Here is a 12,064-nt window from a genome sequence, read left to right on the forward strand (position 1 = left end):
CTCTATGATCTTTTTTTCCTTGACAGTAAAACAGGAAACATTAGTTGCCAGGAATTAATCTGTTTGATGGGACGTTGCTTATGTACACACATAACTGGCACTACTTTGACTTCCAACATGCAATCAAGCATAATGTGTTGTTGTTTTGCTTTCCCCCTTGGAAATTTCTGTTAATGAGGAATTGTCATCAGCATGAAGAAATGCAGAACTTTCCACATAACATATAATAGCATAATTGGGCTCAAAAACTCAGCACTTGAATATATGTAGCTAGTTTTTGAACGTTCCTGACATTTCCCCAGAGTACTGATGTCTGATTTCAAATCTCTAAGTGTAACACCATTCAGTGGCTATCAAAGGTCAGAGACTGCCATGGGCACAATTTAATTCATGTAGAATAAGATGGCAAGTTCATAGGAAATTACCAGTTGGTACTTTACCACTTGTAAAAGAGAGAAAACAGAGAGAGCAACAATAAACAAAAAAAATAAAATAAGAAACAAACACAGGACTGTGTAGTTATTTAATCATAAGAGGTACCCACGAATTGATGTTTGTATCATAGAATAAGCAAGGAGATAGCATATGATCATCTATATCTGCTTACTTGTCTCTGCTAATGACTTGGACACTGCACACACAGAAACCACCCCTTTTAAAAAAAAGAAAAGAAAAGAAAAATAATTTTGTAAAATTCTTAGACAAAAGAATACAAGAATACCTTATATGTCTCCTGGGAAACGTGTACACTAGTAAAGGTGCAGCAGTTAGAATTGGACACAGGGGAATGAACCAATACAAAATCAGGAAAGGAACAAGTCAAAGGTATATACTGCTGTCCTGATTATTTAACTTCTGTGCAAAGAACACTATGAAAAAATAAAAACCTCGATGAAGCTCGTTAGAAACAAAATTAATGTGGGAGATAAGAATAACCTTAGTTATCCCAATGACAACACTGAAATGACAAAATAAAAATAGTAAGTAAGGTGCCTCTTGATGAAAGCATTATCTGTTTCAAGTATAGATATCTGAAATGAGAGTGTCCTATGTAAAAGATGAAATTCTCAGTTTCATATACGAAACTCTAGATGCAGATTTCAGGGTGTGAAACATAAAATTGTCTATTATTCACATATACAAATGTTAAGTTTTTCCAACTTAAAATACAGAATCCTCTCTATATCATACACGAAAGTATGGACCCAAAATAATCTGCAGAAAATGCGGATTTTTTTTACGTTAGAGTTATGAAAGTCTGGATGCAGATTTTTTGACAGGAAATATAAAATTTTCTATGTCATATATCCAAACATGGTTATATGAAACATGGGATTTTTTCATATTTGCAATTTGAAAATATTTGTGGTCTTTCCTTCATGAAATACTCAATACTGTCTATTTAACATTTGAAAAACCTATGTTGATTTTCCTACAAGAAATATAGGATTTTCCCACAGATTTCATGCATGAGCTGTGACATTCTCTATATTTCCATCAATAAAGTTTGAATTAAAGTCTTCAAATATGAGATTTGGAATCCTGTTTCTCACATTTGACAATCTAGGGAGAAATGTTCTCATATGAAGTATGAATTCAGATGAAATATGAATTTTCAATATGTGAAACAGTTTACAGATTCATACACATGAAAGAGAATTTCCCATGATTCAGAAATTAAGATTTTAGCTAAATGGCAAACATCAAACATCTATATTTCTTGTATTTCCCAAATAACATATCAAATTTTCTGTATTTCTTTGATGAATATCTGGGTAAAGATTTCCTTACATGAAATAGGGAATTAATATATTTTACACATGTAAAATCAAAACCCTTATTATTAGACAGTGAAAGTGATAAATAGATACAGGGGATTCCATCTGATAGATGAGTGTCTGAAGACCTATGGATGGACATTTGTGATGTACAGGAAGCAGTGACAAAGACCATCCTCATGGAAAAGAAGTGCAAAATGATGACGCTACCAGGGCTTACAAAGAACTAAGAAGAGGAGTGAACCTAAACGAAAGGGGAAGGGTAAACTACACATCTGGATGCAGAGGCCCAAAGAACAGCAAGGTGAGATAAAACCTGCCTCAGGTATCAATGTCAATAAATAAAGGAAATAAATAGATTTGGAAAGTCTGCTGATCTCTTCAAGAATGTCAGAGGTACCAGGGGAAAATTTCATGCAAAATGGGCACAATAAAAGACAGAAATGGTACGGACATGACAGAAGCAGAAGCTATTAAGAAGAGGTGGAAAGAATACACAGATAAACTATGCAAAAAAGATCTTCATGAGCCAGTTAAGCACGATGATGTATCATTCACCTAGGGCTGGACATCCTGGAATGTGAAGTCTAGTGGGACTTAGGAAGCTTACATACAAACTAAGCTTGTGGAGGTGATGGAATTCAGTTGAACTCTTTCAAATTCTGAAAGATGATGCTGTGAATGTGCTGCCCTCCTTATGTCAGCAAATTTGGGAGACTCAGCTGTGGCCAGAGGACTGGAAGTGGTCAATTTTCATTCCAACCACAAAGAAAGGCAATGCAAAGAATGTGAAAACTCCTGCCTAATTGCACACATCTCACACAGTCACAAAGAGCTGCTCAAAATTCCCCAAGCCAGGCTTCAACAAAACATGAACCATGAGCTTCCAGAAGTTCAAGTTGGATTTATAAAGGGCAGAGGGACCCGAGATTAATTTGTTAACACCCGTTGGGTCCTCCAAAAAGCAAGAGAACTCCAAGAAAGCATCTACTCCTATTTGACTATGCCAAAGACTTTGATTGGCACAACAAAATGACACAAGAGAACAATAACATCAAAACATGGAATATTCTTCAAAACACGGGAATACATGCCTCTCAAGGAATCTTACATTCATGTAAATATAATGTATATTTATCAATTTGGAAAAAAAATTAAGTAAAGAGGAAAGATGAATTATGATAGTATGCATGTTATAGAATGTTGGTGAGTAATGTGTAGAGCATTTGATCGGTTATTACATTTCTTTATTGATAATTCAGTAAGCACTTTAAATGTGTCATTGGCAGGCTCTATGTTTCAGCTGATGTGAAAGATACATAAGGTAAAGTGAGTAGTCTCAAAACACATTGAAGAGCTGATATCTCTGCTCTCCTTCCTAGGAGGGCAAACAGAATTTTCTTCTAATCCCAAGAAAGAGTTGAGACAAAGTTGTGTGAAGGGGCTTAGCATGACTGAAAATATTTGCATGATTGTAGCTTCAGCAGCATGGTATAAGAGAAAGATAAATAAATTACTGAGGAAAACAGATATCATGTCTTCCAAAAACTTTTAACCATTCTGACGTGCTGCAGTCATCACCAGTAATTTATTCTGTCTCTGTGGCGACAGATAAGCAAAATATAAACATGCACTTGGAATTAATAGGTGGAATTTTGGTGTCAGGAAATAAAGACATGCTTTAAGGACAGCAGAGCAAAAATGACCCTATAGAATACCACTTGTAAAGTACATATCTTGTGCTGACGATGGGCCAGTCACTGATTATGTCATGTATCTTTGGCATCACCCTGATGGTATAATTGTGATCATGATTTTAGACATGCTACAATATCTATATTTTCAAGGATGAAATGAATTTCTATAATGAAAACAATCAGCTGTCTAATCTTTTAAGACTCTACCAGTAGCTAATAGAATATAATATGTGAATGCACTAAAGTCCATACTCTGCATTTTCATTTTTCTAATTTTATTTGCATCTCTTAATTCACTCATATCATCCTGATTTAGACACCACTTCATCTCAGCAGGGATGATTTCAGAAATCACTTTACATCCATTACATCTTTTCTCTTTGTTCTCATATTCTTGCTTACAAATATATTAGATGTAATTTACCTAGGATGAATGACAAATGTTTTCTTGAACTAAAAGTTTATATACCCGTGCAGTAAAATAGCCAACCATTGAACTAAAGCCTCATTTTACTCTTCCTTCTTTGAAAATAGCAAATGAAACTATGAAGATGAACATGTAAATTTATTGTTCAAATACAAGAATTGTAGGTATTTGCTGACATCTCCGAATGTAAATTTTAATCTTTAGGCTCCATAATCTGACATGTATTTGATTGGTCAGATTTAAATAGCATGGTTTTCATATAATCATGATTGTTGATGAGTTTATTTGAAAAAGAAGAGGCAGATGTGTAAGTGATTTTTGACACTGAGAATCATGAATTGCCTCTCTCTTGCAAGTTAGGAAAATAATTATCATGGGGTGAAATATCGCTATGCCTGACTAAAAATTTAATATCCATCATTCAATATCAGAGTTATCCAAGTCTATGCCCTAACCAGTAACACTGAAGAACCTGAAGTTGAACGGTTTTATGAAGACCTACAAAACCTTTTAGAACTAACACCCCCAAAAGATGTCCTTTCCATTATAGGGGACTGGAATGCAAAACTAGGAAGTCAAGAAACACCTGGAGTAACAGGCCAATTTGGCCTTGGAATGCGGAATGAAGCAGGGCAAAGACTAATACAGTTTTGCCAAGAAAATGCACTGGTCCTAGCAAACTCCCTCTTCCAACAATACAAGAGAAGACTCTACACATGGACCTCACCAGATGGTCAACACTAAAATCAGGTTGATTATATTCTTTGCAGCGAAAGATGGAGAAGCTCGATACAGCCTACAAAAACAAGACCATGATCTGTGGCTCAGATCATGAACTCCATATTACCAAATTCAGATTCAAATTGAAGAAAGTAGGGAAAACTGATAGACCATTCAGGTTTGACCTCAATAAAATCCCTTATGATTATTCAGGGGAAGTGAGAAATAGATTTAAGGACCTAGATCTGATAGATAGAGTGACTGATGAACTATAGAATGATGTTCGTGACATTGTACAGGAGAGAGGGATCAAGACCATCCTCATGGAAAAGAAATGAAAAAAAGCAAAATGGCTGTCTGGGGAGGCTTTACAAATAGCTGTGAAAGACGAGAAGTGAAAAGCAAAGGAGAAAAGGAAACATATAAGCATCTGAATGCAGAGGTTCAGAGAATAGCAAGAAGAGATAAGAAAGCCTTCTTCAGTGATCAATGCAAAGAAATAGAGGAAAACAACAGAAGGGGAAAGACTAGAGATCTCTTTAAAAAATTAGAGGTACCAACGGAAAATTTCATACAAAGATGCACTCGATAAAGGACAGAGATAATCTGGACATAACAGAAGCAGAAGATATTAGGAAGAGGTGGCAAGAATACACAGAAGAACTATACAAAAAAAATCTTTACAACCCAGAAATCACGATGGTGTGATCACCAATCTAGAGCTAGACATCCTGGAATGTGAAGTCAAGTGGGCCTTGGAAAACATCGCTATGAACAAAGCTAGTGGAGATGATGGCATTCCAGTTGAGCTGTTTCAACTCCTGAAAAGATGCTGTGAAAGTGCTGCACTCAATATGCCAGCAAATTTGGAAAACTCAGCAGTGGCCGCAGGACTGGAAAAGGTCAGTTTTCAGTCCAATTCCAAAGAAAGGCAATGCAAAAGAATGCTCAAGCTACCACACAATTGCACTCATCTCACACACTAGTAAAGTAATGCTCAAAATTCTCCAAGCCGGGCTTCAGCAATACATGAACCGTGAACTTCCTGATGTTCAAACTGGTTTTAGAAAAGGCAGAGGAACCAGAGATCAATATGCCAACACCCTCGGGATCATGCAAAAGGCAAGAGAGTTCCAGAAAAACATATATTTCTCCTTTTTGTCTATGCCAAAGCCTTTGACTGTGTGGATCACAATAAATTGTGGAAAATTCTGAAAGATGGGAATACCAGACTACTTGACCTGCCTCTTGAGAAGTCTGTATGCAGGTCAGGAAGCAACAGTTAGAACTGGACATGGAACAACAGACTGGTTCCAAATAGGAAAAGGAGTTCATCTAGGCTCTATATTGTCACCCTACTTATTTAACTTATATACAGAGTACATCATGAGAAACGCTGGACTGGAAGAAACACAAGCTGGAATCAAGACTTCCGGGAGAAATATCAATCACTTCAGATATGCAGCTGATACCACCCTTATGGAAGATAGTGAAGAGGAACAAAAAAAAAAAAAGTCTCTTGATGAAACTGAAAGTGGAGACGGAAAAATTTGGCCTAAAGTTCAACATTCAGCAAACAAAGATCATGGCATTCGGTCTCATCACTTCATGGGAAATAGATGGGGAAACAGTGGAAACAGTGTCAGATTTTATTTTGGGGGCTCCAAAATCACTCCAGATGGTGATTTCAGCCATGAAATTAAAATACACTTACTCCTGGAAGAAAAGTTATGACCAATCTAGACAGTATATTCAAAAGCAGATACATTACCTTACCGACAAACATCCGTCTAGTCAAGGCTATGGTTTTTCTTGTGATCATGTATGGATGTGAGAGCTGAATTATGAAGAAGGCTGAGCAACGAAGAATTGATCCTTTTGAGTTGTGGTGTTGGAGAAGACTCTTCAGAGTCCCTTGGACTGCAAGGAGATCCAACCAGTCCATTCTGAAGGAGATCAGCCCCGGGATTTCTTTGGAAGGAATGATGCTAAAGCTGAAACTCCATAACTTGGGCCACCTAATGCGAATAATTGACTCAGTGGAAAAGACTAATTCTGGGAGGGATTGGGGGCAGGAGAAGAAGGGGACGACAGAGGATGAGATGGCTCGATGACATCACTGACTCGATGGATGTGAGTCTGAGTGAACTCCGGGAGTTGGTGATGGACAGGGAAGCCTGGCGTTCTGCAATTCATGGGGTCTCAAAGAGTCAGACACGACTGAGCATTGAACTGAACCATCAGTCCAGAATAACTGCTCTGTAATGGAGATAAAATGTGAGAGAAGTAACTATAGTTGTTGTAGCAAAGTCCTCAAGTAGCCATTTACTTGAGTGTACCTGCTATGTGAGTGCCAATTGCAAATGCTCAACTTTTTAAAACATCAGGTTGATCTACCACAATCTGGTCTGTGTGTCTAACTGATATTGCTGACGGGGTAGGTAAGTCAAATGGAGATACAGCGCTTGTATTAGCGACTATCTGGCTGGTATGAGGCTTTTGTATGAAAGGCACACTTAAACTTGTGGAGGCTGAAAATGCACTCTTCCCATTCGTTTCTGGAAGAAATTCAGAATTATGATCATCTTTTTTGACACTTGCTTTAACATGCTTCTTGTTATCTTGAACTAATGAAGATATTGGAGACACATTGTAAATCCCAACTCTTCTTTGCACTCTTACTAAAAGTTGAAGATGGCCTCTTTTGAAATTTGAATTATAGTAGGTCTGTAACGAAAATCAAAGGATTAAATTATTTAGTTTCTGTATAAACCAAGGTAAAACTGGCAAACAAAGCTAAGTTATTAAAAAAAAAAAAGTATTCCTTTAAGGACACAAACTAAATAACACCAAATAAAACACCTCCATTAGTAATTTTAACAGGTAATAACATGTTAGAAAGGATATGTTCCTCAACTAAAAATATGTTGTATATATACTATACATACCACTTTAAATAGCCTTGGGACTTTTATCTGCTTTCAAGTTGCTAGGAAAGTTTGTCAAACATCTAGTATCTAAACTCCAGCTAATCTCAACTTCAAAAAATAAAATTTTCTAAGCAATTGATATTTCAAGTTTAAATTCCGTTTTAGCTACATATGTGAACATTCTTCTATGTCACGTGATTTGATCTTACATATTTTCAATAAGTGAAAGTGTTGGAATACCTTACTCAAAAGAGATGTTTTTTTCTTCTTCCAGAAAGACAGGTAGTGAAGCAGATCTTTGAAAAGTTTGTCACTTTTTACTAAATCCATAAACGTTAAGCTGTCGAATTGAACTTTTTATACTCTTGGTTTCAAATATTCGGAAAGTTCCCTTTCTTTCCAAGACTTCTTTTTTAAAGAGTTCTTCATTGATCACTATACATGTGCCACTCTCATCCCACCAAATAGATTCAAACTAATCACTGTAAACTATATTCCAAAGTTTTTGTGGAAATGTGAGTGAAAGAAAATTATTTGCCTCATCGTTTCAGAGACAGAATATGTGTAGCGTGGCCTTTTGACCACAAGATCCTCAGATAAAGCATGAAAAACATATTATTCAGTCATACATCTCAAAACTGAGTCCCCAGTAAGTGTATAATCATACAAATAAGATCTAATGGAGGTTTCTGAACCAGTGAATTCATCTTTAGGAGACCCATCTTGAATTTCCAAAGAAATGTGTACCATCTCAGAGAAATCTTTCTATGCCAAAGCCTTTGACTGTGTGGATCACAATAAACTGTGGAAAATTCTGAAAGAGACTGTAATACCAGACCACCTGACCTGCCTCTTGAGAAATCTGTATGCAGGCAGGAAACAACAGTTAGTTAGAACTGGACATGGAACAACAGACTGGTTCCAAATAAGAAAAGGAGTGTGTCAAGGCTGTATATTGCCACCCTGCTGATTTAACTTATATGCAGAGTACATCATGAGAACTGCTGGACTGGAAGAAAGGCAAGCTGAAATCAAGATTGCCAGGAGAAATATCAGTAACCTCATATATGCAGATGACACCATCTTTACAGCAGAAAGTGAAGAGGAACTAAAATGCCTTTTGATGAAACTGAAAGTGGAGAGTGAAAAAGTTGGCTTAAAGATCAACATTCAGAAAACAAAGATCATGGCATCTGGTCCCATCACTTCATGGGAAATGGATGGGGAAACAGTGGAAACAGTGTCAGATTTTATTTGGGGGGGGGCTCCAAAATCACTGCAGATCATGATTGCAGCCATGAAATTAAAAAAATGTTTACTCCTTGGAAGGAAAGTTATGACCAACCTAGATAGCATATTCAAAACAGAGACATTACTTTGCCTACTAAGGTCCATTTAGTCAAGGCTATAGTTTTTTCCTGTGGTCGTGTATGGATGTGAGAATTGGATTGTGAAGAAGGCTGAGCACCCAAGAATTGATGCTTCTGAACTGTGGTGTTGGAGCAGACTCTTGAGAGTCCCTTGGACTGCAAGGAGATCCAACCAATCCATTCTGAAGGAGCTCAGTTCTGGGATTTCTTTGGAAGGAATGATGCTAAAGCTGAAACTCCAGTACTATGGCCACCTCATGTGAAGAGTTGACTCATTGGAAAAGACTCTGATTCTGGGAGGGATTGAGGGCAGAAGGAGCAGGGGATGACAGTGGATGAGATGGCTGGATGGCATCACTGACTGGATGCACATGATTCTGAGTGAACTCTGGGAGTTGGTGATTGGCAGGGAAGCCTGGTGTGCTGTGATTCATGGGGTTGAAAAGAGTCGGACACGACTGAGCGACTGAACTGAATTGAACTGAGAGAAATGTTTCTTCATAAACTTTTCTCATTTGTTTGATTTTACACACTGCAGCTTGAAATATTGCTTGGCTGGCCTACAGAGAGAAACTCTCTAGACCATCACAGAGGTCTTCCAAGTCAAACAGCTGTGACATCACAAAGTCCCTGATCTCCTAGCAACTTAAAAGTAATATTCAACCAGTGTCTACTTCAGCATCAACTTAAAATACAGACTGCTTATAGAAATAGTACCCAAAACCATGAAGCATACAAAATCTCATTCCTAAAGAATTTTTACACTAAAAGATCACATCAATAAGTCTACTTCGTTTCTGAAATAAAAGTGATTTATTGCCCTTCTGTTTACACATTCTTGTTATTCAGTACTATTGCCCAAACAAATTTGGTCTACTGGCTTCTGTGCAGTAAAATCTATGAACTGATTTCGGGTTTCAGTGAAATCAATGTTTATTGTAGGACTGAGCAAGGTGTCTTAGCAGCTGGTGCTTCAAAGACCAAAATCCCCAAATACTTTCAAAGGAAGGATTTTAATGACAGACTGAGGGTGGAACTTTGGGTCTGTGGCCAATATTGGGACATTCTATTAATGGCCTGTTACTGACGATATTTGGAGTCCACATCATCTACCGTCTAGTTCCAACTATGTACTTAAATTTCATTCTGGTTGGTGTTTTAGCATCTCTAAAACTGTTCACAGGATATTGCTCAGAATGTTATCGATGGCCCTTGAGGAGGAACTAAAGACCCTTGAGTTTGCTTAATGGCTAAGTCATTATTATGCTCTATCACTTGATTATTTTCCTTAGTTTCTGTCTTTTCTAGCTTCTCTGATTAAAATTACTTTTACACACGAGGTCTGCAATCTCCTACCTCTCTCTCTCTGATTTCATACTTTTCAATCTTAAGGGACTGCTTAGTACAAGAAAGGAAATAAAGTGTTGGACTTAGAGCTCAATCATAAGTGTGACAGAAAATCTCAGTTGCAGATTCAATTTATTTTTCAAGTTTCCCATCTCTTGGAGTGTTTGAGTCAGCAATAACTTTGGCTCTTTCTTTTTGAGATGGAGCGTGGAGTTGGAAATAATTCTGAAATCTAAGCTTGATATCAATATTTTCTTTTATGAAAACATATCTTTTTTATATGTGATATTTGTATATATATATATATATATTTGTCATTAAGCTGGATAAACATTTGAAAATTGGTAGATATTTATAAAAAGGAGAGAGGTGAATGATATAAAAGAATCCTCATATTTTACATGCAGTCAAGAGAACATATTTTGAAGTATTTCCTCTTATATATATATTCAACAACCGAGTAGACTTTTGAGTCATTCTACATATGTTTTTTTATTTTTTTTCCATTTCTATTATACCTAACAGAAAATAAAAGCCATTGCACATTTTTTATATGCAGACTCATGCATAGACAGGTGTATATATATTTATATGTCAAATATATAATTTTAGGCAACTTTATTTAGGTGACCAAACTATTTGCTAGCTCCCAAGATCTTAAATGCACTGTTTTGGAAGCCCTGCATTACTTACTAACTTTCTGGCTGAATCATGCAGATCTTGTTGATGAAAAGCTCTCCTTTAATTGAGCTCATCTTCCACTATTCTTTCTGTAATAAGAGGTAGGGATCATACTGATGAGGACACTGTGAACCCATAAAATTGTAACTCTCATTTACTTAGAGATATTGTTTAAAGAACACTGTTGCTCTCCTCACGTTGGACACAATTTTATTTTATTTATTTTTAATATAAGTTTATTTGTTTTAATAGGAGTCTAATCGCTTTACAATATTGTATTGGTTTTGCTGTACATTAACATGAATCTGCCATGGATGTACATGTGTTTCCCATCCTGAACCCCCTACCACCTCTCTTCTCATACCATCCCTCCTGGTTATCCCAGTGCACCAGCCCAGAGCATCCTGTGTCATGCATTGAACGTGGACTGGCAACTTGTTTGACAAATGATATTACACAGGTTTCAATGCCATTATTCCAAATCATCCTGCCCTCGCCCTCTCTCGCAGAGTCCAAAAGACTGTTCTATACATCTGTGTCTCTTTTGCTGTCTCGCATACAGGGTTATCGTTACCATCTTTCTAAATTCCACATTTTTGTGTTAGTTTCTCTATTGGTGTATTTCTTTCTGGCTAATATCACTCTGTATAATAGGCTTCAGCTTCATCCACCTCATTAGAATTTATTGCAATGCATTATTTTTAATGACTGAGTAATACTACATTGTGTATATGTACCACAGCTTCCTTATCCATTCGTCTGCTGATGGACATCTAGGTTGCTTCCATGTTCTGACTATAGGAAACAGTGCAGTGATGAATATTGGGGTACCCATGTCTCTTTCAATTCTGGTTCCTTCAGTCTCTATGGCCAGCAGTGGGATTTTTGGGTCGTATTGCAGTTCCGTTTACAGTTTTGTTTGTTTGTTTGTTTGTTTTTAAGGAATCTCCACAGTGTTCTCCATAGGGGCTGTACTACCAACAATGTAAGACGGTTCCCTTTTCTCTACATGCTCTCCAGCATTTATTGTTTGTCGACTTTTGGATAGTAGCCATTCTGACTGGGATAAAATGATACCTCACTGTGTTTTTGATTTGAACTTCTCTGATAATGA

General features: G+C 36.9%; 1 pseudogene; it reads right to left on the reverse strand.

The window, feature by feature from the left end:
- Positions 1-4,095: 4,095 nt before the first annotated feature.
- LOC138431388 (heat shock transcription factor, Y-linked-like) lies at positions 4,096-8,302 on the reverse strand (annotated as a pseudogene).
- Positions 8,303-12,064: the final 3,762 nt, after the last annotated feature.

Source organism: Ovis canadensis, chromosome Y (genome assembly GCF_042477335.2).
Source record: "Ovis canadensis isolate MfBH-ARS-UI-01 breed Bighorn chromosome Y, ARS-UI_OviCan_v2, whole genome shotgun sequence".
Taxonomy (NCBI): domain Eukaryota; kingdom Metazoa; phylum Chordata; class Mammalia; order Artiodactyla; family Bovidae; genus Ovis; species Ovis canadensis.